Source organism: Zingiber officinale, chromosome 5B, assembly GCF_018446385.1.
Source record: "Zingiber officinale cultivar Zhangliang chromosome 5B, Zo_v1.1, whole genome shotgun sequence".
Taxonomy (NCBI): Eukaryota; Viridiplantae; Streptophyta; class Magnoliopsida; order Zingiberales; family Zingiberaceae; genus Zingiber; species Zingiber officinale.
The window spans coordinates 28,516,795-28,540,081 of NC_055995.1; the positions used below are offsets into that span (position 1 = coordinate 28,516,795).

The window sequence follows — 23,287 nt, forward strand, 5'->3', positions numbered from 1 at the left end:
TTCCTTTTTATAATCCACCATGAAGGGAAAATTATTGGAGAAATTTTTTATAAATTTCCGGGAACTGATTAGGAAGTTTTAATTCTTGTATTAATTAAAACTCTCCTTGTTTTGGGGAATAAAGTGGTCAGCCATTACATATGAGAAAAGGATTTTAATTTTAATTAATTAAATTTTACCTTTTCATGGCAAAAGAATTAAGGAAGTTTTTATTTAAATTTCCTTATTTGCCAAGACCAAGGATTTTAAAAGAGATGGTAGAGGTGCCTTTGTGGCTAACAACTCTATTATTTTTCCTCCCCTCTCTTCCTTGGTGTGGCCGGCCATCATCCCCTTCACTTTTCTCTCCTCTCCATCTTGTGGCCGAACCTCATCTCATCCTTGGAGTCCTTGTGGTGGCCGGATCTTGCTTGGAGAATAAGGAGAGAAAAGGAGGCGATATTTCTAGCATCCCTTGGAGCTTGGTGGTGGCCGAACCTCTTCATCTTTGGAGGAGCTTTTGGTGGTCGAAACTAGGAAGGAAGAAGAAGGGCTTGGGTGGTTCTCATCTCGGTAGATTGTTGCCCACACAACGTCCGGGATAAGAAGAGAAATATGGTAGAAGATCAAGAGGTCGTTGCTTACAAAGAAAGGTATAACTAAGTAATTATTTTCGGCATCATACTAGTTTTCTTTGTATAGTTATTTTTGGAAATACCAAACACAAGAGGCATATGATTCTAGAGTTTTTGGATTTATTTCGAATTTATGTTTTCTTTGTTTTCGAATTTGTGATTCGATTGTTCTTTTTATTTAACCTAGAGTTATTTAAGGAAATTAAATATTAGCTTTCCTTAAAAGGCTTTGTCTAGGCGGTGGTGGTTGCTCCCATATCCAAGAAGGCCATGTGCCTCGCCATGTAATCCTAGATGCCAATTTTAGAAATTAATATTTAATGGAATTAATAATATAGGTGGATTTGAATCAATAGTGTTAAGTTCCGCTTGCGATTCAAATCTAAACCATTAAGAACAGATAAGTTAAATTTGGAATCAATGATGTTAAGTTCCATCTACGATTCCTAATTTAACTTCTAAAGAACACAATAGGTTATTTAAGGAAAGGTTCGACACTTGTACAAAATTCTTGTACAGTGGAACCGGTACAATTTTCCTAGGACTAACCAACAATTGGTATCAGAGCTAGGGTTTGCCTCTGTGTGTTTGGTTTTCAAATTAGGTTATGCACATGTCATACATAATTTAGGCAAGATAATAGTAGGATGTGCTAACTTTGTAGTTGCAGGCTCCAACTATTATGGCTTATAGATGTTGTGTGTGATTGGACCCTTGGACATGTCAAAGGTATTATTTTTGTGTGTGCATGATTGTATGTAACTAATACAGCAGGAGCTGTATTAGCCTTAGGATTTTAGAATTTTATTTTCGATCTAGATTACATGTACATTCCTTCGTGGAATATTGGATCGATATATGTAAAATTCTATTTTTGTCGCGGATCAGATACTTGCGAGGCGTGGTACTTTTGGAGCACCAGAGGCGCAGCGGAATAACAAGAAAGATAGATGCGACGACTTGACCCGATGGCGGTGGCTAAAGAAGGCAGCAGCTAGGGTTGGAGCACGCAAAGAACAGTGACAGAAAAAGGCCATAATAGTTGGAAAAATAATTTTCATATTTATTGCTTTTATTTACTGTGAAGTGTGTGTATGCATGTGATGTATGCTAGGATAGTTTAAAATTCCTCACTTTAAATAACTAAGTGGGAGAGGGATTTATTTTAATAAATTCCATGATCTCCATTACTAGTTTGTAAGTAATGCAAATAAACTTGCGCGTTGGCTCTGAGTGCCTTCCTCCATATCGGATGAGTTTGTCTGTGGATCACTAGATCGAACTTCCATTTTAGATGATTATAGGAAATTAATTAAGAGCGATCTCCCCCATCGGAAGGGGCACAATCTTATTAATGGACTTAGTGTCAAGTAATGGTATACACTTAGGCACATCTAATAGTATCCTCCACATCGGAGTCACTGCTATTATTTGTGTGACCGAAGAAAACCAACTATTAATTTGTCACTAAGATAGGTTGACAAAATTATAAAATTAAAACTCCCTCTTACAAATGTTTGGTTTTGTATACGTCCACACTATCGTGGCATACAAAATTCACGGTGTATGAGGTAATTTTATTTGTCAGTTTGACAAAGAAATAAAATTAATAGGAAATCCCCCTCTAACAAATGTTTGGTTTTGTATACGTCCACACTATCGTGGCATACAAAATTCACGGTGTTTGAGGTAATTTTATTTGTCATAAAGACTTATTGACAAGATAATTAGTGGGTAAAACCCTCCACTTACAAATGTTTGAATTTCTATACGTCCACACTATCGTGGCATGCAAAATTCTCGGTATTTGAGTTGTTGGTGAATTTAAAATGATATTATTTTGAGGAATCAATATTATTTTAAAATTCAAAGTTTTGACCAAATATTTGATCAAATACAGACCAACTATTAATTTTATTCGTCATAAAGTAAGGTTGACGAGATAATAAAATTAATGTATAAAATCTCCTCTTTGATTTTGTATACGTCCACACTATCGTGGCATACAAAATTCACGGGGATTTTTAAGGAGTTGGTCTTGACCAAATTTTTTGTTATTCTTATGTTTCAAATATTAGTCAATCCCCTAGTTGGTATACTATAGAAAAGACTTAGTAGTCCCAATTATAATGATTGGAAATAGGACTTGGATATTAAGGTAGATTGTCTTCTTAGAACTAAGAACAATATAGGTGTATTTAATTCATTAGTTGAAACATGTTTAGTGGTGTTATCTATCAGAACCTGGAGTGCAGATACAGATGTCATTAATCATGTCTGCAATTCATTGCAGGGTTCTAGGAAACCCGACAACTATATAAAAAGAAGAACACCGTCTACATGGGCACTACTACAAAAGTAGCAGCTGTTGCAGTGGGAGATGTTTATCCTCTAATAGGAATATAATATGGATTTTCAGAAATTGTCTTTATGTACTAAGTTTAGAATGAACCTGATTACGGTTTCTAAACTATTAAAGAATAAATATTCTGTCTATTTTGATAACAAACTTGTTATCAAGAAAAATAGGGAAGTTATTTGTTCTGGTACGTTGGTTGACAATTTATAATCCAATAACTCCCACGATGCAATAAATGAAAATTAATAACACATTTTCTAAATAAGAGAAAGTAACCTTCGGAGATGAACCAATCATATTTTTGGCATCTAAGGCTAGGTTATATTAACTTGAGTAGTGGAAATCTTGGGTTCATTGGTAGTGGAAATTTTTCCAACCTGCGAGTCTTACTTGGAAGGAAAAATAACCAAGAAGCTTTTAAGTCTAAGGGGTATAGAACCAAAAATATGATGGAATTGGTTCATTCTGATTTGTGTGATCCTATGACTATCTAGACAAGCGGTAGGTTCGAATATTTCGTCTATTTTAGACAACTATTCGAGATATATATACATTTACTTGATGCACCGCAAGACTAAGTGCTTTGATTAGTTCAAAGAGTACATGGCTGATGCGGAGAAAAGTCAAAGTAATAGTATCAAGTCACCATGGTAAGTTCGTAGTGACGAGTACCTCTTAGGAGAGTTTAGGAGTCACTTATCAGAAGTCGGGATTTAATCCCAACTAACTGCACCTGGTACACCCCAATAGAATGGTGTAAGAAGGTATAAGGCTCTTATGGAATAATTAGATTGATGATGAGTTATTCAGAAAATTACCAAATTCGTTTTAAGGATATACACTAGAAACGATAGTGAACATAGTACCTTCTAAGTCAAAACTCTCTACTCCCATAGAATTGCAGAATGGACATAAGCCTAGTCTGAAGCATATTCAGATTTGGGTGGTCTAGCACATGAGAGACACTGATAAGTTGGACATGAGTTCACTTGTTTGTGAGTTATCCTAGAAAAATGAAAAGAGGTTTATAGTCCTTAAAATCGGAGGGTCATTGTTGGCACCAATGTCCGAATTTAGAAAAGGACTATGCTATGAACCACAAGCCCATGAGTAAAAATTGTTCTTAAGGAAATTAAAGGACACGTCTAACCTAGTACCAACTGTACAAGATAAAATATCACAAGAAACTGCAGCACGTATCACAAATGATACACAATTACAGAAAGTGTCTCATCGTAGTGAGAGGGTTGTTAGGAAACCTAAAAGATTCATGCTTTGGGAGAGTCTTTGGACTTGATCCCTGGTGGACATGAACCTGATCCCCGAACATATGATGAAGCGCTCCAAGATAAAGATGCAGCATCTTGGCAAAGAGCAATGAATAAAGAATTAGAATATATGTATTCTTATAAAGTCTGGGAGCTTGAAAAATCACCAAATGGTGTAAAAACCATTAGGTCTACAATAGACAGACAGGAAGGTGTATGCTTTCAAAGCAAGGCTTGTTGAAAAAGGGAAACTTTTTACCGGTAGCCATGCTTAAAGTCTATCCAGATTTCTTTATCTATTGTTGCTCATATGGATTATGAGATTTGGCAAGTGGATGTCAAGACAGCTTCCCTTAACGGAAGTCTTGAAGAAAACATCCATATAAAGCAACCAGAAGGGTTCATTGCAAAGGACAAAGAACCATCTTGTGTACAAGCTCAATCAGTCTATGGACTGAAGAAAAGCTTCAAGGTCTTGGAACATCTGGTTTAATAAAGTAATCCAGACCTATGGATTTATTTGAAAACCAGATGAGTCTTGTGAAGTGTGATGGAAACGTGGTGGTATTTATTGTACTATATGTAGATAACATTTTTGGTAGTTGGAAACAATATCAAAGTGTTGTCGGAAGTAAGACTATGGTTGTCCAAACAAATTCGATATGAAGGACTCAAGAGAATGTGCACATATTCTTGGGATCTAGGGATTGCAAGAAAAGGATGTTGTGCCTATCTCAAGCTTCATATATAGACATAATCCTTGCTCATTTTAGTATGCAAAACTCCAAGAAGGTTCTTACCTTTTAGGCATGGAGTAGCCTTATCTAAAGAGATGTCTCCGAAGACATCAAAGGAAATAAAGGACATGAAGGCAGTTCCTTATGCTTCGGCTGTGGGAAGTCTAATGTATGCAATGCTGTGTACGAGACTTGATATCTGTTTTACCGTGGGCATGGTTAGCAGATATCAAAGTAACTCTGGACAAGGACATTGGTCTGCGGTAAAGCATATATTAAAGTACCTTAGAGACACTAGAGATTATATGCTAGCTTATAAGGCAGATAATTTGTTCCCTATAGGTTACATGGATTTTGACATCCAATCAGATAGGGACAATAGTAAGTCAACCTCAGGGTTTTGTGTTTACTTTAGGAGGTAAAGTCATAACTATGGAAGAGTGATAAGCATAAGTGCTTTTTCGGACTCCACCATAGAAGCTGAGTATATAGCAGTCTTTGAGGTAGCCATAGAAACTGTATGACTCAGATACTTCAAGATAGACTTAAATATGATTTCTGATTTACCCAAAATAATTTGGTGCAGTAGCAAACTCGAAGAAACCATAAGTCCATAAGGCAAGTAAACACAATAGAGCACAAGTACTACCCAATACGAGAAATCGTATAACGAGGAGAAGTTATTGCCGCTTAGATTGCATCAAGTGATAACTTGGAAGATCCTTTCACTAAGGCCCTTAAGACAAGAGCTTTTGATGGGTATGTTGAAGGGTTGGGAATCAGATATATGGCAACAGATATGGCAACTTAGTCTTTTAGTATAAGTGGGAGATTGTTAGGATGTATACTGAAAGCCTAGCTTTTGGTATAAACATTTATCTAGAAATAAGAATCACATTGGTCAAATGTCTACATTTATGATAAATGTAGTTGTTCAATTAATTTATATTGTAGATAATATGGTATGTGGTGTCACGCACAGAAGATCATGTTATCGGTTCTTTATAAATTATAAACAGTTGCTCACGACTAAGATGGAAAGGAACAAACATTGGAATAGTCGTAGTGTAATTAGGCATTAGTTTATCTTGACTAATAAATTACACTAGTACACTCTAAGTGTATTGAGTAGGACCATTTTAGGTAAGTTCTTTTTATACTGACTTGATAAAAGAACTAGACCTTAGTTATTATGGAACTGTGTGCTCTTAATCCTAATATAATAACAAGCACATATATTTGATATTTATTTCTTTAATTTATCAATGGGTGAGATTTAGTTCGATAAATCAATAAGCCCAATAGGTTGGGAAATGAAATCACTTATAGTGTGTGTTGTTGATTATAGAAGGAAATTGTGTCCTAGTGATCTAGGTTGATAATGTCCCCAAGAGGAGCTCATAAGGATTGTCATGTTAAACCCTGCAGCTGGACTTACTCTGGCATGACGATAAGGTTGAGTGGTACTACTCTTGGACTAAGATATTAATTAAGTGAGTTGTCATTAACTCATTTAATTAGTGGACATTCGACATCTTAAACACAGGGAGACTAACACACTCATAATAAGAAGGAGCCCAAAATGTAATTTGGGATTAGTGCGGTAGTTCAATAATAATTCTTTAGTGGTATGAATTATTATTGATGAAGTTAATTTGTGTGTTCGGGGCGAACACGGGAAGCTTAATTTCATCGGGAAACCAAAACCAATTCCTCCTCTCGACCCCTATCGTAGCCTCTTGTATATAGAGATTTATACCCACCACATACTCACCTTCTTACCCACTCTTTGGTGGTCGGCCAAGCTAGCTTGGAACCCAAGCTAGGGCCGGCCAAGACCCAAAGGTTGAGCCAAGTTGGTGGTCGGCCAATGCTTGGAGTCCAAGCATGATGTGGCCGGCCACATCATATTAAAAAGGATTTTATTTATAAATTTTTTCTTATGTGGATTCCATGATTTTAAAAGAGAGTTTAAAATTTAAATCTTTCCTTTTATAGCTTTCTATAAAGGATTAAGAAAAGATTTGAAATCTTTCCTTATTTGTAGATTAAAAGGTGAATTTTAATTTTAAGAAAACTTTTCTTTTTAACCATGTTCATGATTTAAAAGAGAGTTTAAAAATTAAATATTCTCTTTTATAAGTTTCTACAAAAGATTAAGAAAATATTTGATATCTTTCCTTATTTATAGATTGAAAGAGATTTTAATTTTTTTTAGAGATAACTTTCTTTTTATCCACATGTTTAAAAGAAAGATTTTAATTTATAAAATTTCCTTTTTATAATCCACCATTTAGGGAAAATTATTAGAGAAATTTTTTATAAATTTCCGAAAACTGATTAGGAAGTTTTAATTCTTGTGTTAATTAAAACTCTCCTTGTTTTGGGGAATAAAGTGGTCAGCCATTACATATGAGAAAAGGATTTTAATTTTAATTAATTAAATTTTACCTTTTCATGGCAAAAGAATTAAGGAAGTTTTTATTTAAATTTCCTTATTTGCCAAGACCAAGGATTATAAAAGAGAGAGTAGAGGTGTCTTTGTGGCTAACAACTCTATTATTTTTCCTCCCCTCTCTTCCTTGGTGTGGGCGGCCATCATCCCCTTCTCTTTTCTCTCCTCTCCATCTTGTGGCCGAACCTCATCTCATCCTTGGAGTCCTTGTGGTGGCCGGATCTTGCTTGGAGAATAAGGAGAGAAAAGGAGGCGATATTTCTAGCATCCCTTGGAGCTTGGTGGTGGCCGAACCTCTTCATCTTTGGAGGAGCTTTTGGTGGCCGAAACTAGGAAGGAAGAAGAAGGGCTTGGGTGGTTCTCATCTCAGTAGATCGTTGCCCACACAACGTCCGGGATAAGAAGAGGAATACGGTAGAAGATCAAGAGGTCGTTGCTTACAAAGAAAGGTATAACTAAGTAATTATTTTCCGCATCATACTAGTTTTCTTTGTATAATTATTTTTGGAAATACCAAACACAAGAGGCATATGATTCTAGAGTTTTCAGATTTGTTTCAAATTTGTGTTTTCTTTGTTTTCGAATTTGTGATTCGATTGTTCTTTTTTTTTAACCTAGAGTTATTTAAGGAAATTAAATATTAGCTTTCCTTAAAAGGCTTTGTCTAGGCGGTGGTGGTTGCTCCCATATCCAAGAAGGCCATGTGCCTCGCCATGCAGTCCTGGAAGCCAATTTTAGAAATTAATATTTAATGGAATTAATAAGATAGGTGGATTTGAATCAATAGTGTTAAGTTCCGCTTGTGATTCAAATCTAAACCATTAAGAACAGATAAGTTAAATTTGGAATCAATGATGTTAAGTTCCGTCTGTGATTCCTAATTTAACTTCTAAAGAACACAATAGGTTATTTAAGGAAAGGTTAGACACTTGTACAAAATTTTTGTACAGTGGAACCGGTACAATTTTCCTAGGACTAACCAACAATTGGTATCAGAGCTAGGGTTTGCCTCTGTGTGTTTGGTTTTCAAATTAGGTTATGCACATGTCATACATAATTTAGGCAAGATAATAGTAGGATGTGCTAACTTTGTAGTTGCAGGCTCCAACTATTATGGCTTATAGATGTTGTGTGTGATTGGACCCTTGGACATGTCAAGGGCATTATTTTTGTGTGTGCATGATTGTATGTAACTAATACAGCAGGAGCTGTATTAGCCTTGGGATTTTAGAATTTTATTTTTGATCTAGATTACATGTACATTCCTTCGTGGAATATAGGATCGATATAAGTAAAATTCTATTTTTGTCGCGGATCAGATACTTGTGAGGCGTGGTACTTTTGGAGCACCAGAGGCGTGGTGGAATAACAAGCAAGATAGATGCGACGACTCGACCCGGTGGCGGTGGCTAAAGAAGGTAGTATCTAGGGTTGGAGCACGCAAAGAACAGGGACAGAAAAAGACCATAATAGTTTAAAAAATAATTTTCATATTTATTGCTTTTATTTACTGTGAAGTGTGTGTATGCATGTGATGTATGCTAGGATAGTTTAAAATTCCTCACTTTAAATAACTAAGTGGGTGAGGGATTTATTTTAATAAATTCCATGGTCTTCATTACTGGTTTGTAAGTGATGCAAACAAATTTGCGTGTTAGCTTTGAGTGCCTTCCTCCATATCGGATAAGTTTGTTTGTGGATCACTAGATCAAACTTCCATTTTAGATTACTATAGGAAATTAATTAAGAGCGTGTGATCTCCCCCATCGGAAGTGTAACGACTTGGCCCTCTTGGCCCATTTGGCGGCCCATTTGGCAACCCTCGGGTCGTCGACCATCGGCCCTTATGTCGTCGGCCCATTTGGCGACCTCTCATGTCGTCGACCGACGACCCTTGGCCATGTCGTTACTCACTAGGACTTTCCACCCCTGGCCCATAAACTCTAATACTTAAGCCTGGAGGTTTAGAGTTCGAATCCTGGGGGAGGCAAAAATCCACTGCCAGGGGTGGAAAGTCCTAGTGAGTAATGACACGGCCAAGGGTCGTCGGTCGACGACATGAGAGGTCGCCAAATGGGTCGACGACATAAGGGTCGACGGTCGACGGTCGACGACCCGAGGGTCGCCAAATGGGCCGCCAAATGGGCCGCCAAATGGGCCAAGAGGGCTGGGTCATTACAGGAAGGGGCACAATCTTATTAATGGACTTAGTGTCAAGTAATGGTATACACTTAGGCACATCTAATAGTATCCTCCACATCGGAATCACTGCTATTATTTGTGTGACTGAAGTAACTCTACCTTCATAGTAAAAATGGCTACTAGCGTCTATTTGATACTCTTCTAAGATATAGGGGGTGTATTTGGTGTAAGGTTATCATGCATAACCTTGGTTATATGATTGTCAAGTAATCATATAACCAGGTTATGGGGAATAAAACTTAATTTGTTTGGTTGAATCTTAGAAATTGCATTTTTTGGTACATAAAATTGATTGAGTCATACTTGCTTAGTTAAATAAGCTTTTGGAACTCAAGCTTTAATTTGTTTCTTATTTTAGCTTATAAGTGATATAAAGGTTTTGTTAGTCAAGCTGGACTTGTATCCGAATTCGGACTTATTGTGCACAGCTCTTTGTGATCGAAATATTATATCTAGGTACTTAGATTTGGTTGTGAATTTTTCTAACAATTCTTTTAGATTAATTACTTCAGTTTTCAATTTAGAGTTTTCTTCTTCAAGTCTTTCGATTTGATTTGAGTTAGTGTTTTCTGTTTGGAAGTTAAATTGTTCCTTAAGGTGTTAATTTTCCTTAAGGAGTCTGTTATTTTGTTTTTTATATTTTATTAATTTTTTATTGAGACCTGTAATTATTTTTTAAAAATAGCAGTTAAGATAGACAACACCTCATTCAAACCTTTGGAAATGAGTGTGGACTCGTAACTTGATTAATCTTCAGACTCGTCATCTTGTTCCATCTCACTTTCTGATTCTGGTCTGGATGCCATTAGCGTGAGGTAGTTGTGATGCCCCTGATCTTCGACGTCTGATTCTTCGGAAGACACCTCATCATAAGTCACCTTTTCTTCTTCCTGTATTTTGATATTAGGTAATTTATTCAGAAACGAATCCTTTTCAGTTACTTTTGCCTTGTTTGTTCCTTCGTGCAACTCAATCAGTTTATCCCAAAGTTTCTTTATATTTTTGTGCGAGCCAACGCGGTTCAATTCCTCCTTCGTGAGTCTGCATTGAATCGTGTTCAACACCTTGAAGTGGGTTTGTGCCTTCTTTTTCATCTCTAAATTATTGTTTTCAGGGTCCATCGGAATTTTGGTGTTGTTGTCGATCAGAGGCTTATATCCTTTATGGATGCTGAACCATAAATCGAAGTCTATCTTCAAGTACACCTCCATACGCTTCCTCCAATATGGAATATCATCCCCGTTGAAGTGGGGGGGGATGAACTGTACTATATCCCTCATTTTGGGCTATTTAAGAATCCAACCTTTCACATAAAGAAAAGGAGAAAGAAATCCCAAGACTAAGTCTTAGATTAGCAGTGTAGGAGATAATAAAAGTCTTAAAACTTGATTGGCGTTGCACCAATTCAGAATATTTAGCAATGAAAAAAAATATCCAAAAGAGGTGATTGCACCAATTTGAATTACATCGAGTAGCTCAAAACTGAAAAAAAAAATAAAAGAAGATTTTGAAAGTCGCCCCCTTGCCTGATCGGTGGTTGTACCAATTCAGAGCCAACCTGGCTCTGATACCACTTGTTGGATCATTAAGACTAAGACGCTAGAGGGGGTGAATAGCATTCATCAAAAATCATGATTTAAAACAAGCCACACAATGGAAAAGAAAGAGAACAAAAGCACACGCTAAAACAAGTAATTTTTTACTTGGTTCAGAGCCTTCAACAACTCCTACTCCAAGGCTCACACTCGTTAAGTGCTTTCGTTGGGCAATCACTATCAGTTCATAAATGAGTTACAAAAATATTTGAGTATAAGAACTAAAATTAATTGTTACTGACAAGCAAAAAGGAAATTTGAAGTCTTTCGTTCTTCAAACTTCAGAGCAATTTTTGATGTCGTCGGAGCCTTTTTAGAGCAGCGTACAAGAATGAAACTTGCAGCAGATGATTGTCTGAAGTTGTTTGTCGAATGCCTTTATATAAGCCCATTCTAGGCACCTGAAACCCCTCCGGGCACCTGGACCATTGCTGACATGGCGATCTCTCATCAAAACTTGATCTGTCAAGTTTATCTACCTTCGGGCGTCTAGAACCCCTCCGGGTGCCTAGACCCTTGACATGGGTTCAGCCAGTCATCACACTCCAACTCAGATTCTGGATGAAATTTTAGGTTCAGGCACCTGGACTAGCTCCGGGCACCCATGCCGCACGGATGCCTGGCTAGGTTGCCCGGGTGAGGCTAGTCCCAATGCCCGATCCAGCTTCGAGAGCTCAGAGTCCTGGCACCCACATCCCTTCCAACGGCTGGACTCCCTTTTTTTAAACAACTCCTTCCTTGCAAAAAAGGGTTAGTACAGGCAACAAAAAATAAATTTTTCTTGCAAAATAAAGTTAGCATAATACAGTATAATAATAGTAGTAATTAGATCTTGTCTCCCCGAGACCAGGATCTAATTAAGATCTTAACTTATGTTTCTCAAATAGACCTAAGCTGGATCGACGCCTATTGTCCCCTCAACTGGGAATATGTCCTCACCAGATCTCTCCTCTAGTTGCTTACCTTTTACTTACTAAATATAATCGCTTGACTTACCTTTGACCCACCAGGTCTTCCTGCTAGTTGTCAGGTCGCACAGACTCAACTGAATTTCGGTCAATTGTCAGGTTCCGTGAACCCAACTAGACTTCTCGCCAGATATCGAGTCCCATAAGCTATCTGAACTTCACACCAGCTATCAGGTCCCGCGAATCTAGTTATATTTCAGCCTCGTGTCATGTCCTCCAGACCTGTCAACTCCTGCACACTTAGTAAAGTAATTAGATCACAAATACTTTAACTTTAATTCATTTGTCGTTCATTAAAACTTGAGTTAGATCATTAGTACAAATTGCACCAACAAACACTATTGTAAATTAAATTTGTCACCTTTAGACACTAATGTGTCACCAGGTGCACAATTTTACATATCATACCTTATAAGCACCTTATCAATATAGGTCTATTGTGAAAGTTCAAAAATTCCTCTTGAACGATGATGATAGATCTATATGCATAAAACAAAGGATACTTCACTAAGATCTTTCATTTCAAAAATACTAGATAAAAATGACAATATTTCATGCAGCAAACCTTTATTATTATTTACAGGAAATATGTTATCCACATTCAAAACAAGTATGATAAATTTTCTCCCACTGAATTTGACATATATGCATTGATCAACAGAGTTTTCTCTAAATCTAAATGAGATGACCACTTGATCAAATTTTTGGAACCATTGACGTGGTGCCTATTTCAAATCATAAATGGACTTATTTAATCTACATACTATGTGCTTCGAGTCTGAGGACTCAAAGTTCTCTTATTGAACCATATATATAGATTCTTTAATGTCTCTATTGAGGAACTCAGTCTTTATGTCCATTTAGTGTAGCTCTAAATTATAACGAGAAAAAAATGTTATGATTAACCTAAGGGAGTCTTTCATTGACATAGGTGAGAAACTCTCCTTGTAATCAATATCTTCTTTTTGAGTGAATCCCTTGGCAATAAGACTAGTCTTATATTTTTTTTTATAATATTTTTTGAATCCTGCTTGATTTTAAATATCCATTTACAACCAATAGAGTTTAAACTTTTAGGCAATTCTACAAGATCCCAAACGTCCTTATCTATCATAGACTTCAACTCTTCTTACATAGTGTTAATCCACCCTTCAAGATTAGAGTATTGTTTGACCTCTTGAAAAAATACAAGATCACTTTCCAACCCTATGTAAAAATCATGTTCTTAGAGATAAACATAATCCTGAGAAGTCGTAGTTCTCCATTCCTTTATGGACTGCCTTAAACACACTTTTACTTGAGGTGGTTGAGGTATGTGTTCATCAATATGAGGCAATACTTCAATTTGAATGGTAGGCTCCTATAATTGTATTGGAGATGACACGGTAAAATCTTGACTCACTACTCCGACTGGATGTGCAATATCCATAATGTGCAGTATGATAACCACATAGCTACTGATTGCACTAGTAGTGACCATAGAAGGATCGCTAATGCTTTCTTTAAATGATGCTTTCCTCACCTTATTGCTCCCACCATTCTCAATGAATTTGATGTTTTCCATTTTGAAGAAGGATCTTTAAGAGAGATTATAAAATTAATACCTCCTTGATTTCTCAGAGCAACCTACAAAATTGTAGCTAATTGTTCCCGAGTCCAATTTCCTTTCATTAGGTCTATAAGGTCTAACCTTAGCTGGATAACCCTAAACGTGTAAATGCCCAATGATAAGTTGTCTATCCATCCACATCTTGAATGAAGTTTTAGTTACTACCTTAGTAGGTACTCTATAAAGTAAGTAAATTGTAGTCTTGAGTGCTTCTGTGAGATATGGTAATAAATAATAATCAAATAATAAGAGTTATTAGAGAAAAAAATGTAATGGATTTTTTGAGAATTTTTATAAAATATTTGGGATTTAAATGGATTTTATATGAAGTGTTTAAGGGGATGAAGCGAATGGATCTAGGGGAGCCTATTTGGAATACTCATTTAAGTTGGGAGTTAATTAAGGAGTTAACTTAGGATTTAACTGTGTTAACCCTAGGTAGCTGATTATAAAGGGCTAGCTCTCATCCCTCACGTGAGCCAAATCCGATCCTCCTTCCTTCTCCCCTCTCACGCGAGCGATTCATCGCTGACAGTGCTCTTTCTCCATTCCCGACCTCTCCCTCACTGCGTCATCTGGTGTGTCACTGCCAGATCTGGATAGCGTCGGCGTCATCTAGCTCACCACTAGTGGAGCTACCACCTATTTCCAGCGATGTCTTGAGTCTGATTATCGGTTGCTCTGCACCTTGGGGCACCATCACCTTCACTACTTGTGTCGCCCCCAGTAGATCCACCAGCGGTGCCCTTCTCATCGATTCATTCTTAGGGTAGTGAATCGTACCACCACAAGTAGAGTCCGGATCGAGCGCCATCACTGGGAGACGATCAACCGAGGTACACTTCGTTTGAAAACCTTAAGAATTCATAGATTTTACCTATTTAGTTCTCATTGTAATATTCTTCTCCGATCGGGACTAATGGGAGGCATCCAAACAGTGTGTTGTTGGAATCTCGCTGAGCATATCACTGGTATCTTCGGTGCATTCTATTGTTAGAGATCTAATTTGGGGAGGAGGTGGTCGACTAGGGTAAGATTTGTTTCTGATTGCCAAGATTTTATATACCTAATTGCTCTGTGAATAGGATCTGGATTGATCATAGGAAGTGGATGATTTACCGTCAAGTTTGGTATCAATAGAGCAATGTCTTGTTGAGGTTTAGGCATCTGATCATTGTCTGCATATCAGAGTGAGCTTTTATCAGTGATTTTTCCCCTGGATTTCCTATTGTTGATCTATCCTATCAGGATCGCCAATGGGTTATTGAATTATGTCTTGCTTGGAGCAAATAGAAGCATGTGGATGGATTGCTAAAACCATATTGATAGCAGATTAGGTGTTTTAACTGGTTACTGTGTTTAGGGTGGGAAATAGATCTGATATTGATCATTAGAATGAAAATTAATGATTTTGGATTAGCTATTTATTTTTGAATGTAGATTAGCTAGTAGTAACATATGTAATCAGATAAATTACATATGTGATGTAGGACCTTGATCGGATTTCTTTTGAGATGGACAACTTGGCATGGGGGTTCTTTCAGCTATGAGCTATATTAAGGCGGGTATTTCTTTCTTGGTCTCTTTAGTTCTTTGAACTTAGTGCATGGTTGTTTTTGATTGATGGATTAGGTTGCTTTACCTTAAATTTGTACGTTTGTTGCAATCTTGCTTGATACTTATGCTTGACCTTTGAGATGATCTATTTATTTTACATACAGTCTTGACTTTTGGATATCTATACTTAGTTATGCATACACATGTAGAGTATATATTGTAGGGGATGTCTTGATAACTAAGTTAACATTGCTGATTATGCATTTGGTGTTGAGTGTACACATGATTGGTATGTGTTGTAGGAGTCACCTGGTTGATTGTCCATTCGTATATTGTGTGTGTACACATGTCCAGTGTGGTTATTGGAGGTATATTGTTGATTATACCTATGTTATAGGTGTTAGAGTGTATACTAAAAGCCTAGCTTTTGTAAACATTTATTTTTGAAATAATAGAATCACATTGGTCAAATGTCTATATTTATTTGTTGAATATAGTTGTTCAATTAATTTATAAAGTAAATAACATGGTGTGTGGTGTCACACACAGAAAATCATGTTATCAGCTCTTTATAAATTATAAACAGTTGCTCACGACTAAGATGGAAAGGAACAAACCATTGGAATAGTCGTAGTGTAATTAGGTATTAGTTTATCTTGACTAATAAATTACACTAGTACACTCTAAGTGTATTGAGTATGACCATTTTAGGTAAGTTCTTTTTATACTGACTTAATAAAAGAACTAGACCTTAGTTATTATGGAAGTGTGTGGTCTTAATCCTAATATAATAACAAGCACATATATTTAGTATTTATTTCTTTAACTTATCAAAGGGTGAGATTTAGCTTGATAAATCAATAGGCCCGATAAGTTGGAAAATGATATTACTTATAGTATGTGTTGTTGATTATAGAAGGAAACTGTGTCCTAGTTATCTAGGTTGAGAATGTCCCCAATAGGAGCTCATAAGGATTGTCATGTTAAACCCTGCAGGTGGACTTAGTCCAACATGACAATGAAGTTGAGTGATACTACTCTTGGAGCTAGATATTAATTAAGTGAGTTGTCAGTAACTTACTTAATTAGTGGGCATTCGTTATCTTAAACTCAGAGAGACTAACACACTCATGGTAAGAAGGAGTCCATAATGTAATTTGGGATTGGTGCGGTAGTGCAACAATAACTCTCTAGTGGAATGAGTTATTGTTGTTGAATTTGAGTTGTGTGTTCGGGGCGAACATGGGATACTCAAACTCATCGGAAGGCCAAAACCAATTTCTCCTCTAGGTCCCTGTCGTAGCCTCATGAGACCATTCTTATTCTCTTAAAGGAGTTTCTCTTGGTGGTCGGCCCTCCCTCTCCCTTCTTCTTTTCCCTTTTGCTCTCTTCTCCTTGGTGGTGGTGGTGGCCGGATTTTAGAGGAAGAAGAAGAAAGCTTTTAGGTGGTGTTCATCTTGGAAGATCGTCACCCACACGACGTCCAAGGCGAGGCGAGGAATACAGCAGAAGATCTCGAGGTCATTAGCATACAAAGAGAATGTAAAATTAGCAATTATTTTCCGCATCATGCTAGTTATTTCTTTTTGTAAGAATTCCAAACACAAAAGGCATTAGATCTAGTTTTTTGAATTAGTTTTTCGAGTTTGTGTTTTCTTTATTTTTCGAATTTATGATTCGATTGTTCTTTTTGGTTAACCTAGAGTTATTTAAGGAAATTAAATATTAGCTTTCCTTAAAAGGCTTTGTCTAGGCGGTGGTGGTTGCTCCCATATCCAAGAAGGTCATGTGTCTCGCCATGCAGTCCTGGAAGCTAATTTTGAAAATTAATATTTAATGGAATTAATAACATAGGTGGATTTAGATCAATAGTGTTAAGTTCCGCTTGTGATCCAAATCTAAACCATTAAGAACAGATAAGTTAAATTTGGAATCAATGATGTTAAGTTCCATCTGCGATTCCTAATTTAACTTCTAAAGAACACAATAGGTTATTTAAGGAAAGGTTCGACACTTGTACAAAATTTTTGTATAGTGGAACCAGCACGTTTTCCTAGGACTTACCAACAATAGATTGCACGCGTGTAAGTGTGAACATGTGAGGTATGGCTACTTACTGTTTAGGATATTTGGTGGACACCTATTGGACATACTCGTACCTATAGTTATAGGTGTTCATTGAATCGTGCCCTGGGGGTATTTAAGTTGATTGTGTTGTGTATTGATGATAATTGTGTCTGTATTATGATTATTACATCATGCCCACCATTTGCACTACATGCTGACAATTAAATGTCTCCCTTGTGGTTGAGCGGGTTGTCAGTCATTGATAGTTGTCATCTAGCCACTGTGAGAGAGTGGTAGCTAGGACTGGAGCTAGTCCTATCGTACCACCTGGCCACTCAGTGGTTGGAGGGATATTCGGCATTGTGAGCAGTCAGGGACCTGATGTTATATATAGTTAGATAACTACTTAGTGAACTATCTACCTCGGCCTCTATATAGTGATTGGAGGGTAGTATAGTTGTCATGGACCCAAGTCTCTCGGCCATACAAGGGTCTTAGTGTCTTGAGAAGTGGTGGGGGTGACCATGTGGCATGCATGTGCATTTGCATATGATATGCGGTGCATTTGCATATTTGCATACATGTCTAGTAGATACTGTCTACTGTGATTGTGAAACGTTGCACTTGTTTGAACTATGATTGTTGCATATGGTTGTCATACTTCGTACATGTCATTTATTATACATGTATATGCTGTCGGTTACATTGCTCAGGTGTTACGAGCAGATCTGTTGCTGATCACTGGTGAGTTTGCTGATCTTTATACCATATGTGTTGATTCCAGATTGGGTATGTGCATTTATTATGTCATTTTCGATCTTGACCTTATGCGTTAGATTCATATTGGATATGTGTATTCATTATATAGTTATAGTTAGATGCATGGATTATGTTAGTATGAGCATGTTCTTATTTCCCTACCGAGACTGTATACTTTGATCTCCTTATTTTATATAAACCATGCATTATCTTATCTATTACCCGCTGAGTGACCCGTACTCACCACCGCATTTCTGTGTTGTGTTTTTCCTCAGAAAGTAGGTAATGATTTTGGAGTTGCTTGGAGTATCCTGTCTGTCGGTCTCATATCACATCAGAAGATAGTCTTTACTTCACTCTTATTTTGCTTTATGTTTTTATAGTTTTTCTTTGGATTTATATACTTGGAATTGTAATAATGTTGTCGTGAACTTGGTGTTTGGCCTTGTAGCTACTTTTGATGTTTCTGATGGTTGTTGTGTTAAGCCTAGCCAGTTAGCAGTGTGTCATTTTAGTTTATGGGTTCATCATTTCATTTTCCGCTATATTTTTAGTGCAGCCGTGTGGGTTGTTTATTATACAACTGCGTATTTGTGATTATTTTGTTCCAACCAAGTGGACTGTGTATATAACTGTGATTGTGTATGTTCCATCTATGTGGGCAGTTGATTATAGCTTGTGAGTAGTCGTGTGGTAATGTATATATGATTCATATTGTCACAGTTACAGGGGAGATGTTGTCCGTTTGTCGAGCAGGGACTCCTCTAGGGTATGATAGTCTCACCCGATAAAGACTTCGATAGAGAAGTGAATGACATCATACTTCTAACCATGTCTTTTTTGTTATAATTGTGTCTCTTAGCTACACCATTCTAATTGAATATAATAGACATGATATATTGAGGCATAATTCAACACTCAACAAGATAGTTCAAAAATGTCATGAACGTTGTTTACCTGATCTATATATCGATCATAATATTCACCTCCACGGTCGAATCAACCGACTTTAATTTTCTTACCTAGTTAATTTTCAACTTTAGTTTTGAAAATTTTGAACATGTTCAAAGATTGTTACTTCCCATGAATAAGGTACATATTGCTGAATCGAGAGTAATCGTCTATGAAGTTAATAAAATATGTTTGATCATTCCAAGATGTCTTATGAAATGATCCACAAACATGTATATGTATCAGCTCCAAAACATCACTGCATTAACTTGTTCCCTTATTTATTTTGTTAGTTGTCTTCCCTTTAACATACTCTATGCAGACATCAAAGCTTGACATGTCAAGGGAATTGAGAATTTTATGTGATATTAACCTTTCTAGACGTTGTCTGGATATATGTCCTAACTATGCCACAACATAGACGAATTCTTGTCAGTCAATTTGTGTTCTATACTTATACTATGAATAATCACATTATTAAATGTAAAAGTTATGATCTTTAATTTATAAAGATTATCAACAAATGAACCATTGTCAACCAACACTGAATTTAAGAAAATACTAAATAGTACATTTCTAAATGAACAAAAATATCTTAATTTGTCCAAACAAGAAATTAAAATTAAATTGTCAAAAAAATTGTATAATAAACGTATTTTCTAAATTCAGAAAGACATTAATTCATAAACAAAGTCTAACAATCCCAATCAACTTTACTTTAGTTTTATTTCCATTCCCTGTATAGATATATCTTTCACCATTAAGTAGAAATTAACTCCTAAGATAATCTTTCAGAGTGACACTTATATGAGTAGTAGCACCGATATCTATCCACCAAGTGTCAGTGGATACAATTGCAAAATTGACTTCTGAACTAATAAAGTTGAGAAGTATATCTTTCTATACACACCAACTAACGTATTTGGGGCAGTCTTTTTTCATATAATCTTTCTTCTTGCAGAAGAAATAAGTGGACTCCTTATCCTATTTATTTTGCTCGTTATAGCCAAAAACCCCAGAATCTACAGTTTACTTTCCTTTTCCTTTATTGATCCTCTTACTCTTCTTACCCGAACCTTGGGAACCAGATGTTAAGTGAGTACTTTCAGGTGTCTCATGTCTCAATCTCTCCTCCTCTTGCACGCACTGAGCTATAAGCTCATTTAATGTCCACTTTTTCTTTTGAGTATTATAAAAAAATCTTAAAGGTAGTGAACCATGAATGAAGATACATGAAGATGAAATGCACTAATATATATGTAGACATATTGAGTTTAAATGATTTTAGACTTGTGGTAATATTGGATATCTTTTAAAATCTATCTTTTTCAGCTTTAAAAATGAGTACGCATTAGAAAAACTTAAGAAAGCTATAAATCAAAAAAGCACAGTACGCGAGGAGTTACTTGATTAAAAGCCTTCGACGACTCCTACACCAAGACTCAGGTCCCGCAGATCTATCAACGGATAATCCACAAATGACCTCTTCTAGAACCATTGGAAGAGGGGATCGAGTATAATAAAAAGGATAGGATAATCCACAGTACGCGAGGAGTTACTTGATTAAAAGCCTTCGACGACTCCTACACCAAGACTCAGGTCCCGCAGATCTATCAACGGATAATCCACAAATGACCTCTTCTAGAACCATTGGAAGAGGGGATCGAGTATAATAAAAAGGATAGGATAAGTGTAACAAGCTACACTTTCCTTAATGCAGTAATTAAGTACACAAAGAAACTCTGTTACCCAACACTTGTAGATTTAACATATTGAGCTCGGTGTTGGATGGCTTCTCAGCAGTAGTCGAACGCAACATCATCGTAGCAGAACAACAGCACAAAGTCAGAGCAGTTGGAATGTCGCACAATTGCGTAGAAGCTCATAGAAGAAGTGTATTTGAAGCCTTGGTCGAGTATCTCTTTTAAAGGGGATGGAAGGCACCTTCAACACCACTAAAGACTCCTTCAACTCTAATTTTTATCCCCCAAAAATTGGCTCTTATCATCGACAAAGCCTTCTGCCTCATCAGACTGAAGGCGCCTTCAAGCCTCTCCAAGGCGTCTTCAATCGCCCAACTCAAGGAACCTTCCTTCGCATGGAAGGCGCCTCAGGTATTGTTCACCCGAGATATTTTGTTCTCCTTTCACCCTATAAAATGTATTAGTCAAATAAAACAAAAGTATGCCCTACAAGACGAAGTTAGCATAATAAAAAGAAGCGGTATTAATTAGATCCTATCTATCCAAGACTAGGATCTAGTCAGAGTCTCAATTTAGGTTTTCAAAATGGACCAAAATTGGACTTGTGCCTAAAGTCCCTAACTGGGACTCGTTCTCACTAGAATACTCTTCTCCAGTGACTTACCTTACTTACCATGCAGAATTACTCGATTTTACCTTGGTCAACTAGATCTTCCCACCAGTTATCAAATCAGCAGACTCAACTAGACTTCGGCTAGCTGTTAGGTTCTGCTAATCTAGCTGAATTTCTTGCCAGATATTAGGTCACTCCTTGACATATCTGGACTTCTACACTAGCTATCAGGTGTTAGGATCGTTCGTACTCGGCTAGAGAGGGGGGTGTGAATAGCCGCCCCAAATTCTCGCGTTCTTCCTACAGTTAGGGTTAGTCGCAGCGGAAATACAAGGAAGAAACTAAGGAGAAGAAAAACAAACCGATGTAACGAGGTTCGGAGATGAACTCCTACTCCTCGGCGTGTCCGTAAGGTGGACGAAGCCTACCAATCCGTCGGTGGATGAGTCCCCGGAGAACCGGCTAAATATGAGCTCCTTATGGGTGGAGAAACCTCGCCACAACTACTTCTTGCAACAGCAAGATAAGAAGTACAAATACAAGAGAAGCAAGAAGTAAATACACAGCAAATGTAAATAGCCCTTGCCTTCTTGTCGACTGTTGAAGAAGCAACAACAAAGAAGTGAGTCCCACCAAGGAAGAAGCTCACGAAGCTTCAAGAAGAGCTCAAGAAAGCTCAAGCAGAAACAATGAAGAAGCGTAAGAGAAGAGGAAGAAGCTATGCACGTAAGATGCCTCGCCTCCTTTATACCGCGAAGAAGAAACAATGAACTAGCCGCTATGCGTAACTAGAACCCCGATCGGTGCGTGGACCGATCAGTTCACCGATCGGTCCCCGATCGACCGTCGTACGTAAACCTTCAGGCGTGCTACGGTCGATGCGTGGACCGATCAAAATACCGATCGGTCCACGCATCGATCCCAACTCTTGGCTTAAGCTCTTCCTTCCGCGACATCGTCTCTCGACGGCCGCCACGACCGATCGAAGCTCGATGGGTCCACGCACCGATCAGCGCCTTTCGCGGCCATCGATCACCTTCCGATCGGGCCAGATCGACGATACCGATCAAGAGCACATCGATTCTTACCGATCGGTCACCAAACCGATCGAGATAACTAGTGACTTGGTTTTGCCCAAACCAAGTCCCAAGCCTTCCAAACCAACATTTGGTCAACCTCGACTGTTGGTACTTCATTCCTAGCATCCGGTCACTCCCTCGACTGCTAGAATTCCCAATGTCCGGTCAATCCTTCGACCTACTTGGACTTTCTCAAACCAGATGTCCGATCATCCCCGATCCATCCGGATTTTCCTTGCCGGCTTCACTCACCCGACTTTCACCTAGCTTCACTCACCGGGATTTCCACACCGCCAACATCCCAGTTAGGACTTTCTCACCGCCTCGCTTCACTCACTGTGACTTTCCAACCGCCTAACATCCCAGTTAGGACTTTCCCACCAGCTTCACTCACGGGACTTTTCACACCGCCTAACATCCCGCTAGACTTTCCCACCGCTGCTTCACTCCCCAGCACTTTCCACACTGCCTACCATCCCAGTTAGGACTTTCCCACTGCCTGGCTTCACTCACCAGGACTTTCCACACTGCCTAACATCCCAGTTAGGACTTTCCCACTGCCTGGCTTCACTCACCAGGACTTTCCACCTGCCTAACATCCCAGTTAGGACTTTCCCTCGTGCCAAGCTCCCTGCTTGGACTTCTCCGTGCCAAGTCTCCATACTTGGACTTTTCCAGTGTCAAGTCTCTATACTTGACTTTTCCCTGCCAAGTCTCCACACTTGACTTTTCGCGTGCCAAGCTCCCTGCT

The 23,287-nt window shown here is 37.7% G+C and overlaps 1 long non-coding RNA gene across 1 annotated transcript; it reads left to right on the forward strand.

The window, feature by feature from the left end:
* The first annotated feature begins 14,289 nt into the window (after positions 1-14,289).
* LOC121984291 lies at positions 14,290-15,846 on the forward strand. Its single transcript, XR_006112836.1, has 3 exons — positions 14,290-14,643; positions 14,746-14,837; positions 15,298-15,846. It is a non-coding gene; the product is annotated as an uncharacterized LOC121984291 (long non-coding RNA).
* Positions 15,847-23,287: the final 7,441 nt, after the last annotated feature.